This window comes from Citrus sinensis, chromosome 9, assembly GCF_022201045.2.
Source record: "Citrus sinensis cultivar Valencia sweet orange chromosome 9, DVS_A1.0, whole genome shotgun sequence".
NCBI classification, from domain to species: Eukaryota; Viridiplantae; Streptophyta; class Magnoliopsida; order Sapindales; family Rutaceae; genus Citrus; species Citrus sinensis.
The window spans coordinates 8272481-8296426 of record NC_068564.1 but is presented as its reverse complement, the minus strand read 5'-3'; the positions used below and the strand labels follow the sequence as shown (position 1 = coordinate 8296426).

The window sequence follows — 23946 nt, the reverse complement described above, 5'->3', positions numbered from 1 at the left end:
TTTTATTTGCCACCCAAGTACTCACACACTTACTCCTGTAATTATTAAAACTTCAAGGCTCTTAAATTTTTTTTTTTTTTTTGGGTAGAAAAGGGCTTAGCCTTTTGGGTAGAAAAGGGCTTAGCCAAGCGAAGGAACAACAGAATGGGGAATTATCGTCCCATACGTATCATAACAAAGCTAAGGGCCAAGGCCTGCTGAAGGTTCTTAAAAAGTATGGAACTTTTGTCAATTTAGGGTGGACGATTGATGCACCTTTAAAATGTTGTAATATTTTTTATAAAAAACATAAATTTAAGGTATACAAATGATAATTTCCCATAAATAAACTATATTGTTATCCAGCTTTAAAATCAGGCCTGAACGACACCAGTTTCTTTAATAGTACATAAGCAATTGCTGCACCATATTAAGTAATAAATAAATACAATTAAATTTAAAAAAGACATTGGTAGTTCTAGAAAGGGTGGGACTATTTACACTCTAAATATTTCTTTGAATACTCTATTCCTTTACACACTCATACACTAATTATAAAATATTAAGTTTTACTTTGTACACTCTTTAAAATTTCAAAAATATCCTTACTTAAAATATTTAAATTACTTAACTTTATTTACTTAAAACACTAATAAAACTATTCAGCACACTAATTTTTAGAGATTTAACATGTACTTACAACAATATAATTAAGTCAAGTTGTAAACAAATTATTTAATATAATTTTAGTTATTAATTATTTATTTATTTATGTTTAATATTGAATTTCACACCTAAAATAACTTGCAATGAGGACACAATAAAACAATTATATTCCATAGATACTACCAAAAACAAAAAGAAAAGAAAAGAAAAGAAAAGAAAAGAAAAGAAAAGAAAGAAGTCAGAGATGAAGAAGATGAGAAGGGACAAAGCAAAAAAAAAAAAAAAAGAGAAGAGGAAGACGTGGATATGAAGAATATGAGAAAGGCAAAAACCAAAAAAAAGTTTGTTTGTAGTACTTATTCATTTTATTTTTAAAAAAAATATATCACACGTACTGTGTAATTAATTTTTTTTAAATATTAATTTCCTTATTATTCATCTAAATATTAATTAAGATATTGAAAGAAAAAGTGTTAGGTTTTAAACTATCACAATTAAAAATGAATAATGAGTGTGTTATATGTGTGTTCAAAACAATTATATAATATTAACTTATAATAAATTGTCCTTAATAGTATTTCATATTATGGGTATTTTTGTAATATATATTTTTATTAAAATTAGAGTGTTCAAAGTAATTTTGTGAGTGCAAATAGCCTCACCCTTCTAGAAAGTAGCCATACGCTTTAGCATGGTAGGGCTTTGCTGAATTTTAAGATGTATATTTCTTTCAATTATGTCTCCGTCATTGCAAATTGTTTCTAGAAATATAATATGTCACAAGAGTTAAAGATATATGTCAAGTGTTTTCCAGAACACCCTGTGAAAAGTATTATAATAAACATTAGTAGAAGCACTTGACATTTAAGGAAAATTAGATAGAAAAATTATTAGGAGCCTCTTATCTTTTTCATATCATCCAGGCTTCCAATTCAGAGATTCCCACATATAGAGTAGCCATTGGTCTGCCTTTTTTTTTTTTTGTTCTCACACGAATCTCTTCTCTTGGCTTCTCCACCACTCTATCATCATTTCTCTTTCTTTTTTGTCCATTCAATCCCTGCATGCCAACACCCAAAATCAGCACAAAAACTTAATAAATTTATTATGATTTTTACATTTGCACAAAATGAATGATTCAACATGAAAAAGATAGAAATAAATAACTATACAAAAGAAAGACCAATCAACCTTATTATTTGCACTTAACACCCCAATTTCGGAAACCAGAGGTGGAGACCAATTAACCATATGTTTTCTCTGCTTAAATACACATAAATTTTTCAAATTCAATTTAACTGATATTAAGTCATCATTAAATAATAAAATATATTATTACTAAAAATCAATCGTTAATGATATAATAAAATTTTTAAATAATAAGTACAGCCACATCATCAACACAACTAATGGCTCTATTGGTATTGTCGGTGATGGCGCAATAACTGGCGATGAGATTTATAGATCTCCAAAACAGTGAGATTGTTATTGGCTAAAATAGCAGCATGATGGAGGCACACATTTCTCCCAGAAGTTTTAGGTCAACATAATATTGTCAATGAAGGGTAGTGGCTGAATATATAGCGTTATAATGGATACCATCAAATTTAAAATTTCTAGAACTACTAGCCGATGTTAGGAAATTAATGGGTGAAGCAGACATGAAACTAAAGTAAAATTGAGAAATAATGAGACTATAGTCACACAGGACACCAGAAATTACGTGGTTCGGCTTTTAGCCTACGTCCACGGGTGAAAACAGAAGGAAAATATTTTACTAGTGAAAATGAGTTACAAGTATTGTGGTATTTTAGCTCATTACCCAAACTTTCAATACACCCAAACTCTCAAATCACAAATCACTCAAGAGTTTGTTAAAACTCTTAAAATGCTCTCACTTTCTCTCTAAAGAAGAAGAAATAAACTGAAAATTTTGGATGCTCTAAGCCAATGGGGAACTCCCCCTTTTATAGCCAAAATTGGCTATTAAAATAATAATTTTTTTCTTTTCTTTTCTTCCATTTTGGTGTGCCAACCACCATTTGCAGCATTTTCTTCATTCTTCTTTCTTCTTTGTCAAAGTTTCCCTTTTTTTATTTCCTTGGGCGGCATCTACTTGGACTTCAACTTGGGTGGCCATTTTGAAAAATGTTAATGGTTTGGCACCGTCCAACCATGACTTTGACATTCTCCCACTTGGAGATTAGATTGAGAATCAATCAATCTCCACAGCATCATTTCTGCTTCGCCATAATCATGTTGCCTATGTTTTTGTTAGGCCACAAGAGGATCTACTCCAGATAAACTTGTCAGCATTAATCGGCTTGGTCAAAACATCTGCTAGGTTCTCCTTGGTATGGATTTTCTGTAAATCCACACTTCCGTCTTCCACTACTTCTCGAACGAAGTGATACTGAACTGATATGTACTTTGTCCTAGAATGAAAGGCTAGATTTCTTGCAATGTGCAAGGCATTCTGACTATCACAAAACACAAGAATTTTCTGTTGTTTGTGCCCGAGTTCCTTCAATAACCTTTGAATCCAGATAGCTTCCTTGCAAGCTTGTGTACCTGCCATGTATTCTGCTTCTGTTGTAGATAAAGCCACAACGATTTGCAGTTTTGAAACCTAGCTTACAGCTCCTCCTGCAAGTGTAAACACATAGCCACTAGTGGATTTTCTTTTATCAAGGTCTCCTGTAAAATCTGAATCCACATTGCTCCTGACAGTAAACTCTGATCTTTCATAACAAAATGCAACATCTGAGGTTCTTCTGATGTATCTCAGAATTCTCTTTACAACTATCCAATGCTCTCCACCAGGATTCGCCATGTATCTACTGATTGCTCCCACTGCTTGTGCAATGTCTGGTCTAGTACATATCATAAGAAACATCAAACTTCCCACTGCTGATGCATACGGTACTCGAGACATCTCTTTCTTCTCTGCTTCATTGCTAGGACACATACTTGAGAATAATTTAAAATTAACAGGAAGTGGGGTAGAAATTGACTTACAATCGTGTATGTTGAAGCGTCGAAGATTTTCTTCAAGTAGTTATTCTGAGAAAACCAAATCTTCATGTTATTTCTGTCTCGGTAAATTTGCATCCATAGAATCTTGTTTGCTGGTCCAAAGTCTTTCATTTCAAACTCCCTAGCCAACTGTGCCTTCAATTCTTGGATTTGATCTTTGTTGGGGCCTGCTACCAACATATCATCCACATACAACAGCAAAATAATGAAATCATTATCTTCAAACCTTTTGTAATATGCACAATGGTCTTAACTGAGTCTGTTGTATCCAAGGCTCATGATGAAGGAATCAAATCTCTTATACCAACACCTCGGCGCCTGTTTAAGACCGTATAAAGATTTGTTTAACCTACAAACCAAGTTTTCATTTTCTGTTTCTGTAAAACCTTCTGGTTGGAGCATATATATTTCTTCTTCAAGTTCTCCATGAAGAAATACAGTTTTCACATCTAATTGCTCAAGATGTAAGTCAAATGTAGCATAAATTGCCAAGACTATTTTGATTGTTATGAGTCGAACCACCGGAGAAAATATTTCGTTGAACTCAACACATTCTTTCTGAGTATATCCTTTCACCACCAATCTTGCACGATACAGTTCTACTTAGTCATTGCCATCACGTTTGATATAAAAATAAAACAACATGATCAAAGATAAAAATAACAAACTTAACTGATTGACAATCTGCATTAGCTCTTCATCAGGACTACCTTCCAAATGATCAAGATAATAGGTTGTACGTCTAACCATATCAATTGCCAATAGCACCCAGTGGCCACTAAACAAAGTAAAAATTGTTCTCACACATGAATTACAAGTAAAAGTTTTAAACTTCGTGATTAATCTACTAAATAAAGAATATGGCTAGCATATGAAAAAGGTTATACCCAGGGTTATACGGGAATACGATGACTTGTCCCAATTCTGCCAAGCCTAAAAGTTTTGAAATGTATTGAGTCCTGTCTTTGAAGTTGACCTTTGGATATAGCTTCTTAAAAAGCCCAAACTGAACCAGCTTAGTACTTCCATTGCTCTCCATCTCCTCATACAAGTGTCTAAGAGGAAACAAACATATATAACGAAGTAAGTTTAAATAAAGGAAACAAAATAATAGCTCCAAGTTTACTAAAACATAAACTATGATTTACTGTACTTGATCCATATGTTAATGATGCAGTTTGAGACCTCTTTAAACTCGATGATTTTAGCACAAATCATTTTGTCCAAGTGTGTTTCCCAAATTTCACCAAAGGTTGTTGTCTTATGCCGAATCCTGATCAACTGAGGTAAATAATTCTCGATGAACATGGTAAATATGTTCATATATTCACTCATATCATTCTTTCTGGATCGTGCTGCTGCCCTGTATTCTTCACACGTACCTTGAGGTCTTTTGCTGCTGATCTAATGACCTATAGTTCTTTTTTGGGTACTTTTATTGGTCTGATGACCAGTGGTTCTTTGTTGGGTACTTTGTCATGACAAGAGAATTGCACATCTAGTACTTTAGGAGTTAGTCTAGGAGATCTTCTTGGTGTGGGCTTTGAAGTAATTTCACACTCTACTTTTTCGGGGGTTTGTTGAAGAGTTACTTGAGAAATTGTGGTGGGAGTGTCCTTCATTTTACTCTTCACAGATTTTGGAGTCAACTTACCCGATGGGAAATTAGCCTATGCAATAATCAAAATATATACCATTAGTAGTAATACATGCATATACAAATAGAAATAAAATAATGACATGTAACAAGCCGTATACCTTTCTTTTTCCAAGAGTTTCAGAGGATTGTTGATCATTGTCAATCTGAACACTAGTGGAAGTTTTGGGCTTAGGAAAGTTAGAACTTCCAACTTCAGTATTGCTGTACGCATTTAACCTTGCATTCATGCGTTCTAATTGAGCAGACATGAATTAGAAACTCTCTTGATACATCTTTCTTTCTCTTGCTAACTCAGTGGCATCAGGGACATGAAAGTACATAGATGGGGTGATGAATTGCCCCACTCCTTGCACCCTGCTTCCATTTGGTTTCTTCTGAAGAGCTTTACCTAGAATGTCATGTGACCCTTGTGATTGGAATGTTCCTTGCTCAACTTGACTCTTCAGCTTATTCTATAAAAAATGCAATATTGTAAATCTGCAATTACGAGTACAAGACATCAGCTAAACTAAACTAATATCCTCCTTGAATCTTCAACACAGAGCAAGTCCATATACAGTTCAAATTGAAACTACAGAAAATATTACAAGACAACACCTCACACAAGCGCTTGATCTCCTAGACATCTCTTTCATTACACATACAAACACACATGCACACAAGTTTTAAGCTTTTTATATGTGAAGAAATAAGTTCTGATAAAGTATTACTGAGCTTTTGTCACTTGTAAATGTTACTGTACAATTATTACAAAAAGCATTATATATGTATGTAAATATCTACCCACACACACACACATTATAAAGAAAATTCATAAGAATTAAGTATACAAGTGACTTACTATTTTCTCAGCAATTGACATCATATAAGAAGCATATTTTCCATCTCGGTCTGCTCGTGCCATTAACCAAGCTTCACTGCGGTTAATCTCCCGCTCAGAAACTCCACTCTCTTTTTTCTGTTACAAGGTGACATAAAACATAAATAATTGATTCTATTATATTATATGTATTAGATTACTTATGTTACTGTAATTAGATTATTTACCACACATACTTTTCTATACAACATGCCACCATATCCTGTGCTACCCAAGCGATGGTTGTAGACATTCTTTGCTCTTTTGTCTTTTGCCTTCTTACTTTTTTCCTGCACAAACAGTTTATATAAAGAACAAAAGGTTACCACTGATTATTAGTAACTAGCAACAAATAAATAACGTAATATTAACAAACAATACACCTGAAATTGTTCAAACAAAACTTTGTCAACAAAAAGTTTCCAATCTTCCTTTTTAATGCTCGGATATTCAATAGAAGGCAACCTCAGTGACTTTCGATCGTCCTTGTTAGGTAGAACGAATTCAGTTGCCAGTTCACTTCGAAATTTTCTTTATGCAACCCCTATCCACTTTAACACTTGACTTTTGCATTTCAAGCTCAATTTGAATTTTTTCTGTAAACTAATAACATGGATTAGAAACGGCTTTAAACAAATCTGGAAGTTATATAAAATCTTTAAACATACTATTAGACAAGTAAACAAAACCTGAAAATGAAGCTACAAAGTTTCCTTCATCTCCAGTGGCACACGCCTCCAATCATCAAGTAAAATTGAAATTGTTTCACATACAATGACTCCAATGTAACTCCTAAGATCATTTATTCCCTTTCCAACTGGAACACCATAAGAATTGTACTCAATTGCAACTTCATGACTAACTTCTTGTTTTTGCAAGCCTTTCTTTTTTGTTTGTTTTCTTCTCCTTGGTCTTCCGTTGAGCTCCAGAAAAGTGAACTCAGCATCTTCAACCATTTCCTACAATCCTGAAAATGATTAAAAAAATAAGTACATCATTTAGATTAATAAGTTAATACAAGAGCAATAGCATATAATGAAATAAATAAACCACTTACGGGAAAACTGTGAAAACTGGTGCTGGAAGCTAACTACAATAATGCATTCACTGATTTTCTAAATCAATATCTATTGGAATAGCATCATAATCTTTTTTGTCATAAATTCCTTCGTTATCTTTCTCATCCAACTCACATACTAGAAGTTTGTTAGATAATGGAGAAAATACATCCACGTCTTCACATCTTTCCCATTTAACTTATAAGCTTTGTTAGTCACTGAACAAACTATTGATTTATTATTATCTAGATGGTCCTTTACATAAAATACTTACTTTGCATGTGTTAGCGACAACCCTAACACCACTATTTTGGGTCACATGATTACTGTCTCAGTCCCTCGTTGTAAAATTGAAGCCATTGATCTCGTAGCCAGAAAAGGTCACCACACTTAAGTGTGGTTTGTTTGCCAACCACCACACTATTTCGTCAATCGGCACATTATTTACTTTATCATGTGCTACCTATAATTTAAATTAACAAGTACAGTAATTAGTAACATGTAGAAAAATCTTGTTAAAGTTTATATCATCTATTGTATTTAGTTAAGTAGTTCTGAACTTTGCTTGTAACCAACCAGAAAACGTACATATGTGTTCATTTTGCAACCATATATATTTTTTTTGCCTTATAGGGGTTTCTTGATGCCAAATAATGCGTAAGCTCCCTACAGTGAGACCATATTAAAATTTAAAAACTAGTATAGTAATCTTATAATACAATAGTAATATTGTTTTTCGAAAAATTAACAACTTACTTGATATATATTTGGATTTTAGGGGTGTTCATTAGAACACACCGGTGTGCATGTGCCAACAAAGGATCATCAACCACCTTTACGTTTGCACCTCCTAAAGGCCTTTCGACAAATAAATCAATTGGACAACTAGTGGACAGCCCAATAACATCACAATTTGAGAGGTACTCTGCACAAAATGCAAGTGCTTCTTCTGTAATACAACTTTTTACAATACAACCCTCAGGGCGGTAGCGATTACGAACATAATCCTTGAGAGTTTTCATTTCTCTCTCAAAAGGATACATCCATCAAAGATAAACAGGCCTACATAACCTAACTTGTTCAACTAAGTGGACTATTAAATGGATCATTATGTCAAAAAAGCTAGGTGGGAAGTATTGATGCAGTAAGCATAAAGTGATTACAAATTCCTCTTGCAATTGGTCAAGAGTATTAGGATCTACCACTTTACAGCACAATGCATTAAAAAAGAAGCACATCATAATTATGGCCCTTCTCACATTTATAGGCAAACAGTTTCGAATGGCTAGTGGTAGAAATTGTTGCATCAAAGGATGACAGTCATGAGACTTAAGGCCTTGAAGCCGACAATCATCTATTGAAACAAGGTTTTGGACATTGGAAGAATACCCATCAGGAACTTTCACACTCAGCAAGGTTTCACAAAACTATTTTTTTTCTTTTCACTCAAAGTGTATGGAGCTGGAGGTAGGACTTTGTTTTTTTTTTTTTTTGTTTGTTTCATCAGGAACTAGTTTTCCCCTGATCTTCAAAGACTCAAGATCTTTTCTAGTATTAATTCCATCTTTTGTTTTTCCTGGTTGATAAAGTAATGTGCCATATATGTTCTCGCACACATTTTTTTCAATGTGCATCACATCTAATTGATGGCGAACAAATAAATGCTTCTAATAGTTTAAGTAAAAAAAGATTGACTTTTTTTTGTACAATTTTTCAGTTATGCTCTCATCACCATCACCGCCACCACCGCCATCCATGTTTCCGCTTTTTGGCCTTCTTTTTCCCAAACTTAATATCAATATCTTCCACCATATTAAAGATTTCCTCACCAGACAAAGTTTTAGGAGGCTCACTCCACTCTTGCTTCCCATTAAAAACCTTTTTCAGTTTCCAAAATAGGTGACCAAGTGGTAGAAAGCGACGATGGCCCATATATGATATTTTCCTACTATGTGACAGCCAACATGCACAAGTGTCTATCCCACAAATTAGGCAAGCATAATAGCCCTTAACAGTACAACGAGAGAGGTTTCCGTATGCTGGAAAGTCACTGATTGTCCACATCAAGACAGCCCGTAAATTAAAGGTTTCTTTTCTATAAGCATCATAAACATCAATACCTACATCCCACAGAGTTTTTAAGTCCTCAATCAAATGTGCTAGGTATACATCTAGATCATTTTCAGGTTGTTTAGGGCCAGATATCAAAAGAGACAACATCAAAAACTTTCTCTTTATACACAACTATGGAGGAAGATTATATGTTATTAATATAACAGGCCAACAACTATAAGTAGTTCTAAGTGTACTATGTGGGTTAACCTCATCAGTTGAGAGAGCTATACGGAGATTTCTAAGTTCTTGTGCAAATTTTGGCCACTTATTGTCAATTAGTTGTCAGGCTGGTGACTCTGCTGGGTGGCGAAGTTTGCCATCTCTAATTCTTTTATTAGCATGCCATGTTAAATTTTGAGTTGTTTGTGGTAATTGAAACAATCTTTTCAACCTAAGAATAGGTGAAAAATACCATAATACCTTTTTAGGAACCCCTTTCCTAAATTTTGTTGAGCTATTGTTTTTTCTTTGATACCTAGATGCTCCATAATTTGAGCATTCAGCAAGATCAACAAATTCATTCCTATACAAAATGCAGTCATTTGGACATGCATGTATTTTTTCGTACTCTAAGCCTAGCACTTTCATTGTTTTCTTAACCTCGTACATTGACTTAGGTAGAGTATTATTATTTGGCAAAATATTAGTAAGGACTTCTAACAAAGCAGAAAACCCTTTATCGGACCACCCATAGTTCCCTTTCACATTGTAAAGTCTCATACAAAGGCTTTTTAGCATCTTCAAGCATATCTTTAAAAGAACTAGGATCTCTATCACAATGCTCGTAAGTATCTTCGACCATGTCAATTATGTTACTGTAATCATGACATCTAAATCTTTGACTATGTGAATGGTCTTCACACTTTGTAAATGTAGATTTAGAGTCAGTCTCACTATGCCAAGTCCAAACAATATATCTTGGGAGAAAATCGTTTTCAAATAAATGATCCTTCACCTGTTGAGGAGTATGAAACTCCATATTACAACAAAAGGTGCAAGGACATGTAATTGACATTTGGTTTTCAGCATTCAAAATGGCAAAATCTAAGAAATCAGCAACTCCAGAACGATACTCTACAGACAATCTATCACAAGTTATCCAAGTTCTATCCATTTCAAATATTTTACCTGTTCACATATGTAATGTCAGTTTAAGTTTAATTAAATTGCATGATTAATTTAATGTTAAATGTTATTATAATTATAGTTGCAATAATAAACTCATAATTCTGGAAAATCACTAATAGCCCCTATAAATCATTAATTATAATAATAATTTAGACAAAATCCTGAAATTGAAACAAAAGAACCTTTGAAACTTAAATAGGAGATTAATAGGTAAGATGGGCGCTAATGGCTTTTTAAGTAGTCGAACTAATTCATAAGTCAAGTAACTAACAAAAGTTAAGAGTTCAAATAAATAATGTCTTCATACCACTTTGCAAGCCATTTTTTAAGATTCTATAAATCACTTTTTAACTTCAAATACAACATGCAGAACTACTTTAAAACAAGCATTTCTTTCTTGAATAAAACACAAATCATCAACTTTATACAATCTCAAAATACTCACAACCACGAACTTAATTAATTCATATTATAATCATTGTCTTTATTACAAATCTTCCAACCAAAACAGAAAAAATAAACAAGTAGGATTATATAACAAAATTTGCCTCTCTTCACATGAAACAGAGATGTAAATAGTTCGTAACCACTAAATACACAGTCATTCAACCAATATAATACCCAAACAATCATCTCCTAATCAGAAAGGCAAAAGCTAAAATGAAATTTCATATTTTAGTACATTCAAAATCAACTAACTTATTAATCAAAGTTAAGAAATGGAGCTAACAGTTTATTTCAGAAACTAAAAAAAATGCACTTTCTTAGATTTAAATAACAATGACAGTAAATCACATGCACAAAAGTTTTAAACTGACCTCAAATGTGGCAGAAAAAACAGAGTTGCAGCAGCAAGTGTTTTGAGTTTAAGTAATGCACTACTTAAAATGCTTGTATTTTTGGACTGCATGTGAGTGAAGATGTAGAAAAATAAGAACAAAAATTTCAAGTTACAATTAAATAAAAGAAAAAAAAGATTTGGAAAACAAAACCCACTAGGGTCGCACTACTGTTCAATTTCTGAACATCTGAAACAACCCAAAAATTAAAATTAAAAAAAATATTATTCATCAGCCAAATTAAAACAAACCCATTAATTAAATTGCCTAAAAAAATAAAATATTCAGCCATTACCAGCTGATAACCTCCTCTACAGCTCTTTCTCTGGACTTAACGTGTGAGGGAGAATGAGATTACTTGAATACACAACTGATGGTGCCACTTCACTCCTTGTCGATGGCTTTTACTTGCTTGCCCAGTATAGGCACTGGATGGTTTAGTTGGAGAAAAATCCCTTCGATAACAAGCGATTAGGGTTTTGGTTTGTTTTTCAATTTGGGGAAAATGGAAAAACGAAACAGAGTTTTAGTTTTTCATTATCTATCTAAATTAATTGAATTTAATTTGTAAATGGATAGTGCAAAATAAAAGAGATCGAGAAGAGAAAAACGAAAGAGAAAGTGAATGATAAAAGCAAGATAGAGATAGTCGATACAATCTGGGTAGATGGGGAAAAGTCATTAAGTGTGAGTTTAATGTTGTTGTTATTTATATTTTCATTTTTTAATAATTTAAATATTATTATGACTTTGATTCATCGAGATTTGATGGTATGTGCTCCAAACATTAAAGCTTTAAATCTTAGAGCTCTCAGGTTCGAGTTGGAGCTAAAACAAATTTTTATGAATTTTTTTTTATCATTGATACTTTAGTGTCAGTGATCTTTGATGTTTAATTTACTGACACCCTAGTATCATTAATCTGTGATTCCTATTTGTCAAAAGCGGAAAATGGTGCATATGTACATAATAACTGACACTTTTTGCAAAGTGTGAGTAACGAAGTGTTAGTAAAGCCTATTTTTCTAGTAGTGAATAGAACGACAATATTTGTGATAACATAATGCTAGAAACAATTAAAAGAACATTTTCTCCAAGCATATTTGAAAAAACTAATTCTACATAATGGAATAAGGAAATTCAGAAGAAAAATAAGTGATATTAATAAAGTTATTATTATTATTTTTTGGCTCAATTTAAAAGAAAAAGATGCTATACACTTGAGGTTTAGAAAAATGGTCACATAACCTCTTATATTTTCAATAAGTGACACCAAGACTCTTCTTTTGACTATTATATCATTTGTTTCTATTAACCTTAAAAATTGGTTCCGATGTTTTGTAATGAATAGAAATATAATATTAAAATAAATGTAATAATATATGCATTTTAATATAATTTTAATATTATAAAATATTTTAATATTTTACAATCTATTAGAAATATTTTACTATGTTAAAATAAATTTCAGAATAAATAGAAATATATTATTAAAATAAGTATAAAAAATTAAATCATTTTAAATTATTATATAATATAATTTTAATCTTATTAGTACCTTAATTATATTTTGCTAACTGTAAAATTTATTCAATCCAAAGAATTATTTATAATCTTTACAACGACACAAAAATATTGTTGAAATAAATATAATAATTTAAAATTTTAAAATTATGATAAACATTAAAATTATTTTATTATTATTAGTCTATGGACAAATTAAATTATTTATATTTATAACTTTAGTTTCCAAAAATTAATTTTCTTAAATAGGGTGGATATACACAAATTGTGGACTGGAAATATCCCTACCTTTTTAAACACCTAATGAGAAAGTGCAAATATTTTAATGCTTGAGTAGAGGGTTTTGCTCCTTAGTTACTTCTATACATGGATTACTATTTTGCCAATATTGGAAGTTTTTTAATTTTTATCTAAGTAGCCTCACACTTGCACTACTAGAAAAATGGTCTTTACTGACGTTAGAATAGTGTCAGTAATTACTTTCACTGACACTTGCTAATTGTGTCAGTAATCTGGCAGTTAGAAAAATAGAGACACTTATAAGTGGTGTCAGTAATTACTATTACTACGGTATTACTATATTTATGATACTATGATATTAGTAGTTATTGATATTTTATTAGTGTCTGTGATTACTGTTACTATTGCATCATTGCTTAATTTATTTTAAAAAATAAAAATTTGAATTGGCTGTTGATTTATTGGTAAAATTAAAAGACACCACAAAAAAACTTGATATATATTACAAAATCTTTAATTACATATTTAAATATTATTAGTATATATTACAAATCCCAAATACTTCAATAAACAATATATCCTATTCTCGTAACCAAATAATCTTAAATACATAAAAATTTCTACCATCCAATCAAATGCCTACTAATTGCGGCTACATTTAACAAATTTAGAAGATAAATTGATAAGGATGACTGCCTTTCACTCTTTGAACATAAGTAGTGCATTTGTGTTATCACACCAGCAGTTTCTCTGTAATGTTGCTTCAGCCGAAAGCTCATGAAATAGGAAATTTTTGTCTTCTTGATTAGCCGACTTGGGAAGGGGATCTGTAAAGAGTAGTTGCTGCCCTGGAAAGTGCTCCTGCCTAGTGATTTTGTGCGCCCATAATATTGAACTTGAGACGAGTCCGCTTGCACGCCTGCACTGCTATAAAAACACTCATATAATTGCTTCTGTGGAGCTTTGGACCGCCAAGATATGAACGCAACCACAGTGCCATTTATTGCATAAAATATAAATGCCACACTAACTTGACTAATTTTACAAATTTGGTGATGATGCATTTAAGATTATGGTTTAAAAGAATAATTCAAAGACAGTGGTTTCAACTGCCAGATTAACAATTCTTTTATTTCTATTAAACATAAAAAAAAATGCAAAGAAGTAATAGAGATAGAGGAATACGGGAACTGAGGTCTGCCACACAAACATCTTGAAGCATTTCGGGATCAGCAGCAGTAGTGTTCAATTATCTCTCTGTATGAGCAGGTGATAGACCCACAAATGGTAGATGTGCGAAAATATCGTTCTGAAACAAAGATTTTGAAGCATTCCTAGTTTATGCGTCTTTTCTTTCTCTCTGTTTTTGCTACGACTACGATCATGTTATTATATCATACTCTGTATGCTTTGTTTGGGAGTAAATAAGAAATTGGAAAAGAAGCGTAACATGTCAATATCAAGGTATTATGACAATAAGCAGTTCTCGTGGGGAACTCTGCCTATACCAGGTGCACCTGCTAATCGAGTTGTTATGCATGGTACGTCATAGCAAAATTAAGGTATTACATAAAATATCCAAAAACTATCCACCACATGTGCTACCTCCATTGCCCAAAGAAATTATTTGATTTGACAAAATGAAATGAGGAATATCTTGTTGGAAAAAAGGAGGCTACTAACTATCACACTTGCAAAAAGCGAAAAGTAGCCCGCCAAGGACAATGGTCCTTAACTATTACACGTGCAACTATCCAGACAACTTTCGCAAAAGTATTCTGGATCACCAGCAGCTAGCATACACCACGCGTACAAAACAACAAACCCTGCCAAATAACCACCTTCTTTCTCCCCAAACATACTCCTAACGGCCCAAAAAAGCATGATAAAGGTGAAATGGATGGAATATCTCAGAAAAAATAATAGAATCACCACTAGAAATATACTACGTGGCAGGGTAACCAGCAAATATTATATAAAGGCAATAAGGCTCTATCTTTCTCACACTCATTACAAACACACACAGAAAAAGGGGCTACGGTCTTCTTCAATATCCAACCACCATTTTAGAGATCTTGCAAGCTCTCACTACCTAAAAGAGTTCAAATAGCTGACTTGAGCATTGAAGTGTGGTCTTGGCCACTGTCGGCTCCACCCCTAACAGTCTTTTGTTGTTTTACAAGTCCAAAGGCGCTCTTTCAAAATCTCTCCCCCCACATTTGACCTCTACCCTTTATCAGCCCTTCTCCCACTATTTTTCATCTCCCTCAAATCCCTAAAACAGCCCCATACTACGATTAAGTGAGGTACCCTGAATCCCAAAAAATAAATTCATTGTTTTGGTAAGGTTTTGTTCCTCTTTCTTGCACCCAAAATCCACTTAAATTTTTTTTATAGTATTAAAAAAAATTTCCAAAATGTTGGGGAATCCCAGGCATAAGAGTAGTTATGCCACTATCTGTAACCTTTGATTCTTGTTTAGTCAAAGCATTTGATCTTGTTCACCCATGCATGTAGGCACCTCTGGTTGCTAAATTACTTAAATATTTATCTCCTGTTTTCACTGTTGTTTAATCTATTTTTGCTTAATTATTTGCTTGATAATTTTTCAGTAACTCTTGATTGAATCTTGGGGCAGTATTAAAGACTTGGGATGCCCGTTTCTTGGGAAAATCAGGGGATTAAACACAACAAATGATCTTTACTTATTAATTTAATGATACTACAAGTAACAATCATCAAGGGGGCAATAGACATCCTCGATTCAAATAATGGAAAAGTAAAAGTAAGACTTAACACGATGATGATAGATGGCATGACTTGCTCGAAATAAGTTATTACGAGAATATTTATCCTCGAAAATAATCTGTTTTTCTTGAAGTAAAAATACTTGAAATCATTAATTTGAAATATAGGGGTATAATTGTCTTTTATGATTATGTGAACTTTTTCTCGATTGAAAAATAAGTTTAAGCTAAGAAGAATTTAAATGACACATTTTAAAAAACAATAGTTTTTAGGTTCTTTCTACAAACAGCAATGACTCGATTGAAAATTACCTTGATTTTAAACACGCAAACGAGCATGTGCAAGCATTTCTATGCGTGAATGTTGGTTTGGCTACATGGATTATTAATTTGACAATACCTTAAGGTTTACAAATTTATTACTTAATTAGTCTCCTCCTGTAATTATGAAATCTTTATGACTTTTTGTTGTCATAAATAAACTTCCCTTAATTTTGTGTCTACAAATATTACATCCAAGCTGTGCTGGATTTTTAATCTGGTAACACCATTCATTTCCATTTGCTGCAGATGATTGGCCAACAATGCTTGACGTGGCAACACAACTCACGCAAATCATAGCTCTAAAGTCTGCATTGTAATACAATACCCCATCAATTTTCCCCGCAATAGTTGTATGCCATTAATTATTTTTACGACTATATTAAAGCATAGCTGCTTCATCATCTCTTTCAATTTCCTTCGGAATAGTTGTATGCCATTAATTGTATTTTTTTTTTTAAAATAGTGACCTAAACCCAAATCCATTTTTTAATCCTCGGTCTTACCTAATTAAAATAGTGAACTAAATAAAACCATTTGAAAATCACTCGTCTAAACTTTAATTTTTTTATTGAAAAAAGAAATTTCAGTTGTAGTATAAGTTTTAGTTGACATCTTATTATAAACTTTTAAAAAATGTGTAATTAAATTCCTGGAAGGCTGACCATTCATCTTTGAATTCGGTGAGAGATGGCTGCCAAAAGATAAATTTGTGCACCAGCCCCTTCCTCTTTTATTTCAAAACAAGATCATAATCAGTGTTTGTATTTGCTTTATTGAAACATTGGGATTAAGAATTTCTTTTCCAACATAGAATTCTCTTGAATTCACATGAATTCTCCTGTCTTTTGTAAAGAATTTAGATATATTTTTAACAAGTGCAGGCAAAATAAAATAATAGATAAATTAATTTCTCTAATTAATTAATCCTGAAATTATTGTTTATTGAATCCTAAAAAAATTGTTTATCATTACTGTTCATATATTACTATTCATCATTGCTATTTATAATTACTGTTCAAAATATCTTACTGTTCATGTTATCATAAATGTACTAGAAATAGTAAAATGCAGAAAATAAAGCACATAAAGGATTTTTACGTGGCTCGGGTCACTATCTTACGTCTAAGAGGCCACGCCCAAATAACAAGCCGTTCGTACTGAAAAGATTACAACCTGTTGGATTCTTACACAATTTCAGAGACCTGCTTACTCTTATCGCCACCTCATTGTATCTAACTCAGTAGACCTTTCTTAGCAAGAACCCTCGTCTTCAATTGTGTTTGCTGCTTTTCTTGAATCCCCTCAACACAACAAATGACCTCTTCATCCCAAAGAGACAAAAGTAAATATAAAGAATGTCTAATGAAGGACTTGATATGATGAAAACTTAATGAAGAAAACTAAAACATCGTAGAGATATGAAACATCATATGGGGCCAGATAAGTTTCTTCTCATTTTATGCATTGGCTGCTTCTTTAATATAAAATACAATATATCTTCTTTACCATTTCAATGTGTGAAATGCTTCTCTTTGTATAGGAGCAGTATTTCACGCAAACCGTAGTAGAGGAATATTAGGATACACTTCCTTAATAATCCAATAATTCATGAGTACTTGATACTAGGATATACTTGCTTAAGAGTCTAATATTCCATAAATACTTGATCTACATACTAAAGTAGTAGTTATCATTATTTGGAACTCTTCGATATGGAGTCCTACTTACACGCCAATTTCCTTCTTTTATGCCTCCAAAAATATTCTCCAATATTTCGCACAATCTAACCTTAATTAATTTCTAAGACTAGATAATATTGGAAAAATCTGAACATGTCTTCCAAAAGTTGCAGGTCAAAATTATATTGTCAATGATGGGTAGTAGTTGAACGATGATATAATCAATAATATTAAACTTATGGTAAAGCAACTTTAATGATTAAGCAAAATAAAAAATCTTAGTCACCAAAAAGAAAAAAAGGATTTAAATTATTGATTCCTCAAACTTCTTCTTCATTTGAATTTTCTTAAAATAATGTGTATTTATTGTAATTATTTTCTAGATTAGGGATGGATTTACAAAAACTGTGAGATTGAAATATTGCCACCCTTATTTTAGACACCTAATTATGAGCAAGTGAGATTTAAATGCTTAATAATGTTTTGCTCCTTAATTACTTCTCTGTGTGGATTATTACTTTGCAAATATTAGAAGGTATTTAATATAATTACCTAATTAGAATCACTCTCACTCTTGTAATTATTAAAACATCAAGGCATTAAGTTGTCATCTGTTAAGCAAGAATCACTTATCCAATCAATCTCCATTAATTCCCAAGATTATGATTCTGTATATCCCACAATTTATGCCATATTTGTATTTATTCAGTTTCTTAATTTAGCTTCATGTAAAGCCTATATATAGATCCATTCTTTCTGTAAATAATATAAAGAATATACAGTAATAATATTTCATATTCACTTTCATGATATCAGAGCTAAAAGTAATTTAGTTATAATTTCCTTGTCTTTGTCTCTTTTTAGGTCCGAATTTAGCCATTGTGTTTTGTGCAACCACATCTGCCCACCATCTCTCTTCATCTTGTCTTCCACAATGATTTACAAGTCTTTTGGTTGGCTGATTTCAGGTGTTTTCTTGACTTTTATTATTCTTGCTTTTTTGCTTTGGGACTTGCATTATAGCATTGGTTTGGCTACTGCCGTAGTTTTGGCTGGCTATTTCAAACTTATTTATTTTCTTCTTTATTACTTGGATTTTCTTTTTCTTTTTTTTGGTGGGATAGAAAAGTTTAATGTTTCACAGCCTCTTCATATTATACTAGATGGACATAATTATGTTCTTTGGGCACAAACAATGTGTAGCTTTCTTAAAGATCGTAGATTATGGTGCTATATTACTGGAAACATTGTTCAACACTACTAGAAAAATGATTTATTATGACAAATTTTTTTGTGATAGATAATAGAAAATTAGTTGTTTATCAAGAATGTATGATAGACATTTGACAAAGTTTTTATGTATCACAACTACATGATACTTATGTGACAAACTAAATTTCAATCACAAGCTATAATAAAAAATTTATATTTTATTCATTTTCGATTTATTTTTAATTTATTATTAAGTTGTTCACAAAAGTGAAGTCGTTTCAACAAAACAGAATGACGTCAATTCTTTAATTTAGTACAACAATTGAAAGCTTTTAATTAAACTAAAATCAAAAAAGAATTTACAAAGAGGAAACTACGTCATTTATGAGCTTGACACTTAACTAAAATAATTTCCAAGTGTTGCACAACTTTAATAGATCAGATTCCTCGCTGCAAGTGAGAAATCCAAAATAAAAACCCTAAGTCAAAATTTGAGGCTCTTCCCTCACTAATAAAGAAGACGAAAATACACCCTTAATCCTTCGAAATCGTTGTTATTTGCCATGTAGAAGTTGTTGTTCTCCTCCAAACCCTAAGTCCTTTGCTATTGAGTAATCCTTTAAACTCGCCGATCATTTTTGAAGAAACCCTCACTATCGCTCCGGTTGATGAAGGTAAATAAATTTCGTTCTTCTCTATTCTTTTGTTCCTCAATTGGATTTTTCATATATTGAGTAATAATAAAAGGAAATTAACTCTTAATTAAATTACTAGGGCTTGGTTGGTTGTAATTTGGGGTTAATTGCAATGGTTTGTGCAATAATTCTTCCAATAAAATTTGATTCAGCCTATTGTGTATTTAGTACAGTAACTTTGGAAAACTTGGGCTCTTCTCTAAGAACTACTGACCCTCCTGAGACTCGTGGCTTTCTAAAAAAAAAAAAAATTTAAAGAACGTCTCTTATCTTTTTAGCTAACATGTGCCGTTGTTATTGAGTTCATTTCGATACTTGCTGTAAAGGGACTTAACTGTTCTATTCTCCCCTGTTTATTTTATACTCTATCGTTTTTTTTAATTTATGTTTTCTCTTGACAAAGCTTTGTTGAGGTTTATTAAAAAAAACTTACATTATGAAATTCTTTTGTTAGAAATTATGGGTTTTTGTTACGTATGTGAATTCTTCATCATTAATCTTGATTATTGAATTTTGTGATGACTTCTTTTCAGGGGTTAAAACTGTTAGAAAAACACTAGATCAGTTCGGAAGGACCTATGTAGTCAGGCAAAGGTAGACAGCAAGCCACTGTGGTTTGGCTTCACGGCTTTGGTGATAATGGTTCAAGGTAATAATGTTTTTACATTGGTTTGTTTTAGCATCGTCTTTGAAATATTTGATTGCATAAGTTTAAGATAGCTCATGACAACTATTTAATTTTCTTTTTCCTATCACTCGAGTTATGTCCTGCCTAAGGGGGTCATTGATCTTTATTGAATAGATGGTGACGATCAACATTCCACAATGGTAGAATACATCTTTATATCTTTTCTAATTTTGTTTTTATGTTGGTTCTGATTTGTTACCAATTAAAATGCTAAGGTTTGTTGTTTTGCTAAAAACAATAGGACTGGCTGACAAAAACACAAAGTAACTTTACGTTTCAAGTTGACAATAATGTTTTTATTATTCATACTATTATGAATTGAATATTTGTTTACTATCAGGTTTCCTTCAAATTTTTTAGATCTTTGACATGAAATTTATTTTTTCTCAACTTATATAGATGATGGATTTTATTATTTTTATTAGAAACTTATCCATTGTTTATGGTTCCAATTGTCCTTACTAAACCAATGGCTACATTTAGAGGTTTTCCATTCATTGCCTATAAGAATAGTTGTTCATTCTATTTTCTTGTCTTGGTTGATTTTTAAAATCAAGATATACTTGTATTTTTCAGTTTATCGTAGTTTAACAAGAAAAAAGAAAAATAAAAAATATATTGTAAACAAACTTATACTGGGCATCCTTTTAAATCCTTGGACAATGAGCATTCCTTTTAACATATTTGTTGAAAATCTTGCTTTAACAAAAATTCTTCTCTTTGAAGCATTAAAGTAAAAATATCTCAAATGCTAATGTGATGTAATCCAGATGAGAATACTAGCCTGCGTCTTCTTTCTTTGAGTTGGATAGGGTCAGTGTTCACAAGCCTACAAGCATGGCATTAAGGTTGATAGAATGGGGAGATTCTGGTGATTCCAGAATTTTATGATATTTCCTCTTTTGGATTTTTAGAACTTTTACCTTTCTTTTTATTAGCTTGATTTTGGTGGATTTTGTTTAATTATGTATGGAAAGTTGTTATGATTTTAGATGTTTTGCATTAATTAATTTGGAGTCTTTGAAATATACTCAGTTTGGTGCATAAAGAAATTCAGAATTGAAATCTATAGAAGGCTAGACTAAAAATTCTCTTTTCTTGTATTTGGCATTGCACTTGGTTCAATATTTCTCTTCGGCATGTATTATGTTGCACAATAGTTTGTTTATACTTAATTTTTTTCTAATTCAACAACTCTTAATGAAGACCTAGTTAATTGTCACTGCTATATTGTTAAATTAAAATCTTATTGACTCCCTTATTAACCAATAGGAATAGGAGAATAATTAGATTAACAAATAGGAGATGCATGCATTGAATGAATATCCTTTTTCCTCTTAATACATCTTTAGGAACAAAAAAAAAAGGTTAATAACTACATGCATTAAAGATGTCCCTTATTTTCCCTTTCCTATTTCTTTTTTACAACTCGTGAGGCTTACTGCTTCATTATATCAATTGTCAAATGTGTTTTTTTTTCCTCTGGGGCTATTTATCCTCATTTTCCCTTTGGTATCAAAGCTGATTAAATCAATTACACACTGGTGAACTTTATTGTGAATTTGATTAATTGTATGTGGTCAACATGTTAATCTGTATTTTTTTGGTTAATCTATTTTTCAGGTGATGTTGGTGGCTTTCGGGAATTTAATATCAGTGTTTTTTTATGGATTAACTGTTTTTCTAGAGATAGGCTGATGATTGGATATTGCAAAAGATTTGTGAGATATATTACACGATGTATTTTGATGATGCTATTTGTTGGAAGTTTCAAGTGACTGAAATTTTTAGTGTATGGTGCTATTTGGTATTAGATAGTTTTATGAATTTGAATGTAATTTTATTTTTGTTAATTCAAGTTTTAAAATGTGGCTTTTGCTATTTCTATTTCAAAAATCTGGAATTTAAATAATGTTAATTAGTATTAATATAATTTCAAAATTGAAAATAATAATTTTATTTTTTTAAACCTTAAATCTCTTGACAGAGAATGTGAATCATTAATATATGACAGATTTTGAAGAAACCCACCAAATTCAAAATAATTTAAATTACCTGCTAAAATTTTCAATTATTCTCGAAAGCTTTGCAAAATGGACATCGCTTGGTTCATGACATATGTGTGATGGATATACACTGTCATAGGAACATGTGATATATAAAATGTTGTCACATATTTATGAGAGGGGTTACAATGACAGATGGAAACTCTGTCATAAGGGGGGTCGGATGACAGATATTCTCTGTTATGGTAGCTTATTTTTCTAATAGTGCATGCACACGAGAAGCATTATTTTTACAAGGAAATCTATACATAAGGAAGTTATAATAGAGGGCCAAGCAAAATCACCTAATTATTGAATTAATCTTGCACATTGAAACAAAAAAATAAACAAAGGAAAAGTAATTAAGACCAAAAGTGGCCAGCACGTGATCAACTAATGGCTTTATTTGGCTTGTCCATGTTGGAGGATACTTAGGTTATAATTGGTGGCCAAGCAACCTAATTCTACAAGGATTCGACCAAGCATTATAAAAAGCCAACCTTTGGCTTTTGAATGACGGCTGCCAGAAGGAGAAATACACAAAAACCCAAGAACTAGAGACGGCCGCAAGAAGAGAAAAAAAAAAAGAAAAAAAAAAGCCTGAAGGAACTAAATTGGATCAGCAGCCGCTTGGATTAATTTCCATAATTGGTTCTATCAACTCTTTTATTTTCAATTTAATTATGCTAGGCTAGATATTCTATTTGGTTAAGGGTGAATTCAAAACCCTGAACATGTCATATGATTAATATTCAATTTCTATCATTCAGTTTATTTAATTGAGATTGTTTATGTTCTTGTATAATAAATGTTTATGATTTTATCCTTATCTTATTTGAGTGGCCAATTAGATATGATTTGAATAAATTCTATTACTAAATTAAAATTCTTGATTCGTAATTGTCTTGATATTTTATCATTAGTAGCAAATTGGAATAAGTGATTTCAATAGAAGAACATAACCTAAGTTAAATAATTCGAGCTTGTGTGTTTATTACCTAGATCAACCTAATATCTTTCTCTAATTAATGCTTCTATTATCTTAAACTTCAAGGACTTGTTTTGAATTATTTAATGGTCAGAGATTAGTTGAAGAAATTGTTTTTCCTAACGATATAATAAGGAAAGATAGAGATTAACAAATCTTATTGTTGTCAATGGTTGATAGTTTCAATAGAAATTGATGATAAAATTGATTTATTGATTATGTGCATGTTTGGTGGTGGCGAATGATCTTTTGACCAAAGTTTCATTTTTATTATTTGTTTTACCTTTAATTAGAGTTTCTATTAAATTATTATTTTCATAATTTATTATTATTATTATTTTATTTTATTTTATTTTAAGTCTTTGTTTTAGAGTTAATAATAGATACAGCTAGCATAGTCTTCATTGAATCGATCCTTACTCGCTCTATACTAATTGTTTATATTATTAGTAACGTTTAAAATT

At 31.6% G+C, this 23946-nt stretch overlaps 2 long non-coding RNA genes across 2 annotated transcripts; one reads left to right on the top strand and one right to left on the bottom strand.

The window, feature by feature from the left end:
- Window positions 1-13583: 13583 nt before the first annotated feature.
- LOC102622336 (uncharacterized) lies at window positions 13584-14353 on the bottom strand. Its single transcript, XR_008051813.1, has 2 exons — window positions 14290-14353; window positions 13584-14031 (listed from the first exon to the last, which is right to left on the bottom strand). It is a non-coding gene; the product is annotated as an uncharacterized LOC102622336 (long non-coding RNA).
- Window positions 14354-19423: 5070 nt separating this feature from the next.
- LOC102607791 (uncharacterized) lies at window positions 19424-22330 on the top strand. Its single transcript, XR_008051545.1, has 3 exons — window positions 19424-19740; window positions 20295-20410; window positions 22073-22330. It is a non-coding gene; the product is annotated as an uncharacterized LOC102607791 (long non-coding RNA).
- The last annotated feature ends 1616 nt before the right edge of the window (window positions 22331-23946 follow it).